Raw genomic sequence first — 10,869 nt, forward strand, 5'->3', positions numbered from 1 at the left:
ACTAGGATTGTCCTGGGCAAAACAAGCTAGTTGGTCACCCTGGTTTGAGCCCTGAGCTTTTGAGGAAAACCATCATTGTAGAGCTCTTGTTCTGTCTTCTCCATTCCGACTGATGTGAAGAGAGTGTTATGGATGCAGAATTTTTAATAAAAGGCGATTTAAGGGCAGTAATCTTAGCGTTAAGGTTTTTTTTTTAGTAATAGCCTATTGAGGTGTAATTTATATATATAATTTTTCTACTTCAAGTGTACAGTTCAGTGAATTTTGGTATATTCACAATGTTGTGTAACCATCACCACAGTCAATTTTAGGACATATTTGCCACCCCAGACCCTTTAACCATCATCCTACCAACCCTCTTCATCACACCCAGCCTTAGGCAGCTGTTCATCTCCTTTCTGTCTGTAGATTTGCCTCATCTGCACATTTCATGTAAATGGAATAATAATATATGGGCATTTTATTAGTTTCTTCCACTTCGCCTTATGTTGTCATCCATGTTGTAGCATGTATCAGCACTTCATTCCTTTTGATTGCCAAATAATTACCATTGTATAGATAAACCCCATTTTGTTTACTCATCAGCTGATGGACATTCAGGTTGTTTCCCCCTTTAAACTATAATGAGCAATGCTGCTGTGAACACTCTTGAACAAACTTTTGTGTAGCTTTATGTCTTCATTTCTCTTGGGGTACATACCCAGGAGTTAATTTGCTGGGTCATATATGGTAACTCTTGTGTTTGATTTCCTGAGGAACTGCCAGACTGCTTCCCAAAGTAGTCACACCATTTTATATGCCCATCAGCAATGTATGAGGGTTCTAGTTTCTTCACATACCCCCCAGACCTGTGATTGTCTGTCTCTCTCATATAGCCATCCTGGTGGGCGTGAAGCGGTGTCTCATTATGAGCAATCTTGTGTTGAGGTTACATTTGCATGGCTGGCACATTTTGTCCCACTACTTATGTTTATTTGAGGTGATGGACATTATGGGGCTCCAGCTCCGAGTCTGCCTGTGGTCAGTCCTGGCTGCCTTCTTTATTTGGGGAACATTTGCAGGAGGTGGATGAGGCCAAGTGCCCTCTGGTCCTTCAGGCAGACCCCCCTCATTTTCCCGGTTTCCCTTTTTCTCACCCCCATTTCATGGACTGAGATGAAGGTGGATGTCCAGGAAGTAGAGGTTGTTTCATCTTTCTGATCTTATGCCACCTACTCTAAGTCAGGGAATGCTTTGAAATGGCCTGATCCGCTCAAACCTGCAGACTGCAGGCAAACCAGGGACAGAAGACTTGAAAATGACAGGTATGCGCTGGCTTGGAAATGTTGTCAGTGTCCAGCTCGGGCCTCAAAAGCTGTGGGAATTGGGGCCCACTTTGCACTAGCAGTATCTTAATTAACACACTGTTTCAAAGTTGGAAAAAGTAACATAAAAATCCATTATTTCTGGCTTTTCTTTAAAAGCTGATAGGCCTAGCCATGCCACTCCCACCTTTCTGCATTGCAGCAGTTGATTGGAGCTGAGTCCTGGCTGTCCCTTGGACCCTGGCAGGGGCTCTCTAAGCCCCCCTGTCCTCACTACTCTCTGCTGTGTCACAGTGGGCCTCCCATGCTTGTGTCACCTGACATTGCTGAGAGTATTTGTAGGTGTCCAACTTCCCTCAGGGACCTAATGGGGTAAACTTAGGCCACAGTAGACAGCAAAGCTGAATGTGAGCATTCGAGATCCTGGGTTCCCAGCCATCTCCCCACCATTTCCTCATGAGTCTAAGCAAGAAGCAGACATAAGGTGGGCCTCTAATTTGCCACTCATGCTTTTCAAGTGATTGTCATGGGCCAAGTACTGTCCTAAGAATTTCACCTCAATTAACTCATTTAATCCTCACAGTAACCCAAGAATAATCCCAGTTTACAGGAGGGAAAACTAAGGCTCAGAGAAAAAATGTGCTCCCAATCCATGGGTAATGAATGGCATAGCAGGGATTTGAAGGCAAGAGCAAATGAGGTTGCTTGGGGAGCTGGCTCATAATATAGTATCTGGTCCATCATGGGGATCCACTGGATGCTACTACATGATGATTCGTCTGGCCTTACCATCTGCTGCTGACATGCTGCATGGCCGGGCATCGGTCCCAGCCAGGTGTGCTCTTGTTAAAGCCTGGAGTGGGAGTAAATGGTATATGTGTCTCGAGAGATGATATCTATGATTCTTTTCAGACTGACTTGTGGTGAGTTCCTGAGAGCTGGTAAGAGAAGAGGAAAGGTGCATTTGGCAACTTGCCATGCCTAGAAGACTAGCGCATTCCCAGTCAGTTCCTCCTGAGAGGTGTTCCCTGCCTCCCATTAAGAACACCATGGGCTGGGAATCCAAAGTTCCTCTCTCAGCTCTGCATGGCCTGGTGGCTATGATTAGTGAAGTCCAGAGAGCATCAGACCTGGCAGGGCACGGCGGCCTCATTTCTTGTCCTCCCATCCCCAGGAGTAACCCAGAAGTGGCTAACACACTGCATTGTCCTCACACACAGAGCCTCTTTGTCTCCCTGGCACACAGAGAGGAGGCTACAACAATGGCCTTGAATGTCACTTTACTCTCTTTTCTCCAATGGTATACTTGTTTTTTCAGTTCTGGAATCAGCTAAACAATAATTTCCTGCAGGGAGTACCAGCTTTTCATTTTTTCTGCCTGCTTCTCTGGCAGTCCTCAGGCCCCAGGTCAGTGGGAACTGAGTGGAGAACAAGCCCAGAGAGAGCTGGGCCCATCAGAATGTCACCTTTTTAGAAGGCTGGAAGGCTGTGGCACCTCTTCTCTCTTTCTTGGAGGAAGGAACCAGACCAGGTAACAAAGGAAAGATCGAGAGCTGCTGGTGGGGAGCAGTGGGCTGCAGGTGATGGCTAAGGGTCCAGCCTGAGGAGGGTGAGTCTGCGTTTTTAAGACACCCTGTTTGCTTGAGAGCCAATGTCTGCTGGTAAGCAAATAAATAAGCAAAAGCAACTGGAGTCAAGTTTGGCAGCCTCCCAACTAGGGAAGCATTCTGCATGACTGACCCCCATCCAGTGCCTCTGGTGGCTTTGGGTGACAGAAACTTCAGGTCCATGTGGGTTTATTGAGATAACCATTTCCTTAATAATAGTTGTCATTATTAGCCTCTTAATATATGTACTGTATATGCATACATGTTACTATATGTATCTTACTGTATTATAGCAAGCACTTACTGTATAGCAGACACCTACACATTGTGCTTCACATTCTTGCTTGATTCAAACCCAGGCAGTCTGGTTCTAGAATCTGTGCTTTTCATCACCACACCTCTTGTATGATGTTCTTTACAATAACCAAGCTTATTGCAAGTTTTTACTTTGAGAGGTAGTGATGTATTATGATAATTGTGTGTATTGAATGCTTGGCCCTGTGCCAGGCAATGTGTTAAGTGTTTTGCATCTATTTTCTCATTTATTCAGCATAATGACACTATTGAATGGATACTTTTATTATCTCCATTTTATAGCTATGAAGAAATTGAAATACAGAATTTAAGTAACTTGTTTAGGGTCACACAGCTGTCAAGTGGCAGAATCAGGACTTGAACTCAGGTCTCTGGAGTATTACATGACTCTAAAGCCTACTCAGCTTGTGGCTGGTTTGGAGATAGTCTCCTACTCTGGGTCATGAGGTATAGAGGGTGATGTCTGTCCCGTCTTTGTAGAACTTCTGTCCCGGAGCTTCCAGTTTGAGGAACACAGAGCTCTTAAATGGTTTGCCTGTTGTCATTAGCTTTTGCCTTGTCTGAAGAGGATGGATTTGCTCAGTGGGGAAGAAATTGAGAATGTCAAGAAGTGCTCAGTGAATGCCATCTCTTACTTGGCCAGAGACTGGGCTAAGCTGCCACATATGTAGGAAGGATGTTTGTTAAATAAACAGGACTCTTGTGGTACATGCAGGAAGCCGACTTTATTTTTGCCTATCACCACCCCTAAGTTTTCTCTGTGGTGCCCCACTCTTTCCTTGCCTCAGGATGAAGATTAGGGCAGGTCCATGTCTTGTCCGTCTGCCTTTCTAGCCCCAAACACTGTCTCAGTGCAGTGACTGATATGGGCAGGTGTGGGATAACCAACCCTTCAACCTTCATTCTAAGCAGAGAGTCTTCCTCCTCTAGCTGGGCCTGGAGCTGAGAAAAGGGTCTGCAGCCAGTTCCTTGCTTCCCTCCTAGAGCTTCCATCTGGCTCCTGGAAGATTCTGACCGTGGCAGGGTGAGCAGTGGAGGAGAGGAGGGGGGACAGGAGCAGGGCGTTCTTACTTGGTTAATGCCGTGGGGAGCTGGCATCCCTCAGCTGGGCCTGGTGGGTGTCTACACCTGATTCTTTACCTCTTGGTATAATTGTGCAGGTACTTCAGAGAACACCCTCATTCCTCATCTTTGGAGATTTCTAAACTGCTGGTTCCTTGCAGCTGGCTGCGTATGATTCTTTCCCTGGTGCCCCAGCATCTGAGCAGTTCTAGATCAGTCTGTTAGGGCTACCGTAACAAATATTACAGACTGAGTGTCTCAAGCAACAGAAATTTATGTTCTCCCAGTTCTGGAGACTGACGTCTAAGGTCGAGGTGTTGGCAGGGCTGGTTTCTTTTCAGGCCTCTCCTTGGCTTTGTAGATGGCCGTCTTCTCACTGTGTGTGTCCAAGTCTCCTGTTCTTATCAAGATACCAGTTGTATTGGATTCAGGACTACCCTAAAGACCTCATTTTAACTTAGTTGCTTCTTAAAGCCATATCTCCAAATACAGTCACATTCTGAAGTATTGGGGATTAGAGCTTCAACACATGAATTTGGGGGTACAGTGTTCAGCCATAACAGATGCTATCAGCTATTTTCTGTGGAAGAGTTTCCACTCTCCTGGAGGCCCTCTTTTAAAGGATCTACACAACCCACAAGGTTGTCTATTGTGTACTTCTTGCTTACAAGAAATTCTCAACTCCCCTTTACTCTAGCAAATCAAAAACCACCACTTCCCCTCACACCAGCTGGCCACCCTGTATCTCTTGCAGCTCAGGTTTCTCAGGCATGATTCAGACGTCAGCCTTTGGTGACATCCAAGCTCCAGGGACACAGTGTTTTGAGATCAGTCTTAGGAAGTGAGGAGTAGGCATTTGGGACTTGGACTGCACCTATTGCTCACTGCAAAATTCCTCCTCTCCTCTCCCACTCTTTTCCTTATCCAGTCTGCCTTTGTGGGATGGAGCTGGTCTGATAAGGGGGAAAGCAATTTCTTTCCTAAGTCCTGCATACTGGAGTCACAGCTCACCTTAGAATGTGTTGCCTAATGTCTTGAGGCTTCAGCACACTGAGACTAAAATAGTTTTCCATCTTGTCACACATACAACATCTCATTTAAGTTTCATGAAGAACTCTAGGAAAAAGATAATATTATACATATACAGATGAAGAGAAGAATCTGGAGCTCAGACAGCTGCAGGAACTCACCCAAAACAGATTTTACAGCTAGTAGGGGTGGGAGGAGTGGAGACCCTGGCTCTACCCACTTCACCATCACTTCTCTAGGCCTTTGCCACCAGAGTCCTGAGTGGCTTTGCCTGCCAGGTGTTTTTCTGTGCTGGTAGAAAAATTGCCTTCTTGGAGAATGGCTTAAGGATCCAAAGGTACACTCCCTGCCTGTGCTCCAGGTGTGAGGCAGGGGCTGTGCCGCCATGGCAAGTCCAGCAAGCATTTCCCAGGCACAGTATGAAATGAACTCCATGTCCCAAGGGGACCTCGGCTTAAAACCCTCTCTTCTCCCCCAGTACAACTCAGTCAAGGGAATAATGACACAAGAGTGGAATATCGCTTTTTGTAGAAGTGCTGAAAAGCGACATTGTATTCTGAAACTCTTATTGGAGGCCGAAGGGGACATATCTCACTTTCTGTCTCCTAGGAGGCACAGATATTTATTTTTAAGAAAAAATTTTGTTTAGATTTTTAATTATTTTTGTTAAACATCAAAAGCCCAGGCCTGCCGTTGCTCATTCTTGCATAAATTCCTAGGAAAGGAGGGATGACATATGGGTCTGGCAGCTGTTTGGAAGCTGATACTATGCCATTACCAAGAAGTGTTGGCGTGTGTGTGTGTGTGTGTGTGTGTGTGTAGTGGGGCCAGCTGGACTAGGACTGGAACTGCTGAGGACCCTTGTTAGCAGAAGCAGAAGGAAGTGAGGCATGGGAGTTGTTCTTTCTTTCAGCACATTGCAAAGTGAAACGGTAATGCCAGCATGCAGAATTTAGGAAAGAAACCAGTTTCCCCTTATTGGTCTATCCCACAAAGGGGGGCTGGATAGGAAAATAGTGGGTGAGGAGAGGGGGAATTTCAGAGCGGGTTATAGGTGCAGTCCAAGTCCCAATTGCCCACTCCTCACTCCCCAGTTGCGTTGAAGGAAAGAACTTTCTAAGTGCATATTTAGGGCCTGGCATGAGCTGAGTACTGGGGAGAGGAAAGCAAAAGGGACACATTCCATTCTCCTGAGAGTTTACAGCCCAAGTAAAGGAGCAATTAAAATGCAATGTAGCAGAAAGACTCTGAAAGGGAATTGGGAAAGGGCTGGGGAAATTTGGATATGAATCAATTATTCAGTGATAATAGACAATGGTTCGTTTTTTGGGTGTGATTATGGTATTGTATTTTAGGTAGGAGAACATACCTTAGCTTTTTCCCTCTTTTGGAGGTGTAAGTTTAAATTTAGGGGTGAAAGGTCATGATGCCTTTAATTTACTTGGAAACAAAATAAACAGAGAGAGAGAAAGAAAAAGCCAGTAGGTTAAAATGTCACCAATTGTTGGGAGGATATGAGAGCTCATTGTACTATTGTACTATTCCTTTCACTTTTGGCTTTTCTTTGTGAATTATTTTGTAATAAAACATTAAAAATACAAAGGAGAAAGCACATGGATAGGAAGTAAGGGTACTGTGGGAACCAAAAGGAGGGCCCTTAAGTGGAATTTGGTGGGTGAGAGAAGTTTACCAAAGAAAATAATCATTTTGGACCTGAGAGGTGAGTGGTTGATGGGCAGGGGATGGGAAAGAACTTTGGGGAGAATCCAGGCAGAGGAAACAGCATGTGTGAAGGCCCAGGAGCTTGTTTTGCTAGAGGAACAAAATGACATTTCATGTGAGTGTAGAATATGAAGGAGGGAGTTACCAAGAGGGAGGTGAGCAGGTCCCACAGAGCTTGGACTTTGTCCTGACAATAGAGTGTAAGCGCTGCGGTTGCATTTCAGGAATAAGGAGCTAACATGTAATGAACCACTGGGGTCTGGCAGCCACTGTTCTAAGCACTTCATCTGCACTTAATCCTGCTGCCTTTTCCAGGTCCCTGCAAATTAGCCCCTCTATTTTAGAGATGACGCAAACTAAGGCCCAGAAGAGTTAAGTAACCTGCTCATACTTGCAAATCCAGAGGAGCCAGGAATGGAACCCAGGCGACCTGGCTCCAGAGCCTGCTTTTAAACATGAGGGCACCCCACCTCTCCCTCTCCAGTCCAGTCTGCCCTCTGTGAAGAAGGAATTGGAGGAAAGCAGGATTCGAGGCAGGAAGACTACTTAGGAAGCAGTTGTACAAGCCCAGGCAAATGGTGATGGTGACTTGAACTAAAACAGTAACAGTAGAAATGGAGAAAATGCTTTGTCGGTAGGGGAGTCAAAGGCGGTGCCCAATCCGTACACTGAGAACCTGTCCCATCACGGCATGACAAATGGGACATAGAGAATGGAGATATCCTCTTCATAAAAAGTGAGAGGATATTAGTAGGTCCCTTACATCACCTCCATCTGTGAGGGGCACCCTGTTGTACATCCAACTGCCATTTCCCTTGTCCTGGCCTCTGCTAACCATCGTTTTTGATGCAACTCGCTTTTTTCATTGTTTGGATTTTGTCACCTGCAACTGTTGTGATCTGTAGGTCATTCCTGTACCTGAAAGGTCCTGGCACATGTTGGCTCCAGCCCCGGTCCCTTTCCTAATTGTCTCCCAACTCACCTAGCATGCTGTTAGCCTTGAATGATGTGACATGTTTTACCAGAAGCCCTTGATTTTTGGACTTCTTCAGAGGGCTGAGCAGGGACAACAAATTAAACAAAAATTGAAAAACAATAGAAAAAACACTTGACTGTGCCCTTCTAATGTTTATTGTTTTTTAAGATCTTCTCAAGCATGAGAACAAGATTTACTACTGGCACCTTGACATTTGATTCCTGTCATTGGAAGAGTGGTTATTGATTGGGTGAGGGTTCCCAGCAGGGTAGGAGTGGGCTTGACTCCCCCGAGGTAATCAACTCCAGATGGAGCTCAGCTGCGAAGGAGCTGTACTCACTTGAAATGAGGGGCACTGTGGCCCAGGAGGGTCTTTGAAGTATCCTGGGAAGTCACTGAGGCCTCTCTCAGCTACATACTAATTCTCTGGGGGCTTTACTTTTTTCTTGCTAAAGGCCCCAAGAATTCCAGGTTATCATTTCTGTATATCAAATACGATACAACTACTTTGTGAATTCATACCTAGAGGACATACATGGGTCTAACAGAATAAATCATAAACTCTTGTGTCTATATTGCTGCCTTCTATTCCTTGCTCCAAAGAAACTGCTCATTTAACAGGAAATATTTATTTAGCTGCTATTATGTGATACATCTGGTTCAAGGTGTTTTGCAGCACACAAAATGAAAAGCTGCCTGCTCTCCTGGAGCTCACTTTCTAGGGGCAGTGTGAAGAGTCTGCTATGTAGCCTTCCTGTATTCATCTACATTGTCTATACTCAAATCTATAGTTTTGTGCTGTACACGTGATTCTGTGACTGGCTTTTTTTCACTGAGAGTGTGTCTTGGATGTCCTTCTATGTGAGCATAAGTGGACCTTCCTTATTCTTTGACAGCTGCACAGCGGTCTTCTTTAGGGATAAACCCCTGTGGACAGACATGGTTCCTTAAAGGTTTTTTTTTTGTGTGTGTGTAGAATTTTTTTAAAAAATTTATTTTGGTATCATTAATCTACAATTACATGAAGAACATTATGTTTACTAGGTTCCCCCTTTCACCAAGTCCCCCCACAAATCCCATTACAGTTACTGTCCATCAATGTAGTAAAATGCTGCAGAATCCCTACTCGTCTTCTCTGTGTTGTACAGCCCTCCCCGTGCCCACCCCCCAACTATAGATACTAATTGTAATGTCCCCTTCTTTTTCCCAGCCCTTGTCCCTCCCTTCCCACCCATCCTCCTCAGCCCCTTTCCCTTTGGTAACTGTTAGTTCATTCTGGGGTTCTGTGATTGTGCTGCTGTTTTACTCCTTCAGTTTTTCTTTGTTCTTATACTCCACATATGAGTGAAATCATTTGGTACTTGTCTTTGTCTGCCTGGCTTATTTCACTGAGCATAATACCCTCTAGCTCCATCCATGTTGTTGAAAATGGTAGGATTTGTCTTCTTCTAATGGCTGAATAATATTCCATTGTGTATATGTCCCACATCTTCTTTATCCATTCATTTACTGATGGACACTTAGGTTACTTCCATTGTTGGCTATTGTAAATAGTGCTGTGATAAACATAGGGGTGCATCTGTCTTTTTCAAACTGGGGTGCTGCATTCTTAGGGCAAATTCCTAGAAGTGGAATTCCTGGGTCAAATGGTATTTCTATTTTGAGCATTTTGAGGGATCTCCATACTGCTTTCCACAATGGTTGAACTAATTTACATTCCCACAAGCAGTGTAGGAGGGTTCCCCTTTCTCCACAACCTTGCCAACATTTGTTGTTGTTTGTCTTTTGGATGGTGGTGATCCTTACTGGGGTGAGGTGATATCTCATTGTGGTTTTAATTTGCATTACTCTGATGATTAGCGATGTGGAGCATCTTTTCATGTGTCTGTTGGCCATCTGAATTTCTTCTTTAGAGAACTGTCTATTCAGCTCCTCTGCCCATTTTTAATTGGATTATTTGCTTTTTGTTTGTTGAGGTGTGTGACCCCTTTATATATTTTGGTGTCAGCCCTTTATCAGATCTGCCATTTATGAATATATTCTCCCATACTGTAGGATACCTTTTTGTTCTCTTGATGATGTCCTTTGCTGTACAGAAGTTTTTCAGCTTGATATAGTCCCACTTGTTCATTTTTGCTTTTGTTTCCCTTGCCCCGGGAGATATGTTTATGAAGAAGTCACTCATGTTTATGTCTAAGAGATTTTTGCCTATGTTTTTTTCTAAGAGTTTTATGGTTTCATGACTTACATTCAAGTCTTTGATCCATTTCTAATTTACTTTTGTGTATGGGGTTAGACAGTGATCCAGTTCATTCTCTTACATGTAGCTGTCCAGTTTTGCCAGCACCATCTGTTGAAGAGACTGTCATTTCCCCATTGTATGTCCATGGCTCCTTTATCATATATTAATTGACCATATATGTTTGGGTTAATGTCTGGAGTCTCTATTCTGTTCCACTGGTCTGTGGCTCTGTTCTTGTGCTAGTACCAAATTGTCTTGATTACTGTGGCTTTGTAGTAGAGCTTGAAGTTGGGGAGCGAGATCCCCCCAACTTTATTCTTCCTTCTCAGGATTGCTTTGGCTATTTGGGGTCTTTGGTAGTTCCATATGAATTTTTGAACTATTTGTTCCAGTTCACTGAAGAATGCTGTTGGTAATTTGATAGAGATTGCATCAAATCTGTATATTGCTTTGGGCAGGATGGCCATTTTAACGATATTAATTCTTCCTAGCCAGGAGCATGGGATGAGTTTCCGTTTGTTAGTGTCCTCTTTAATTTCTCTTAAAAGTGTCTTATAGATTTCAGGGTATAGGTCTTTCACTTCCTTGGTTCGGTTTATTCCTAGGTATTTT

This window comes from Manis javanica, chromosome 11 (assembly GCF_040802235.1).
Source record: "Manis javanica isolate MJ-LG chromosome 11, MJ_LKY, whole genome shotgun sequence".
NCBI classification, from domain to species: Eukaryota; Metazoa; Chordata; class Mammalia; order Pholidota; family Manidae; genus Manis; species Manis javanica.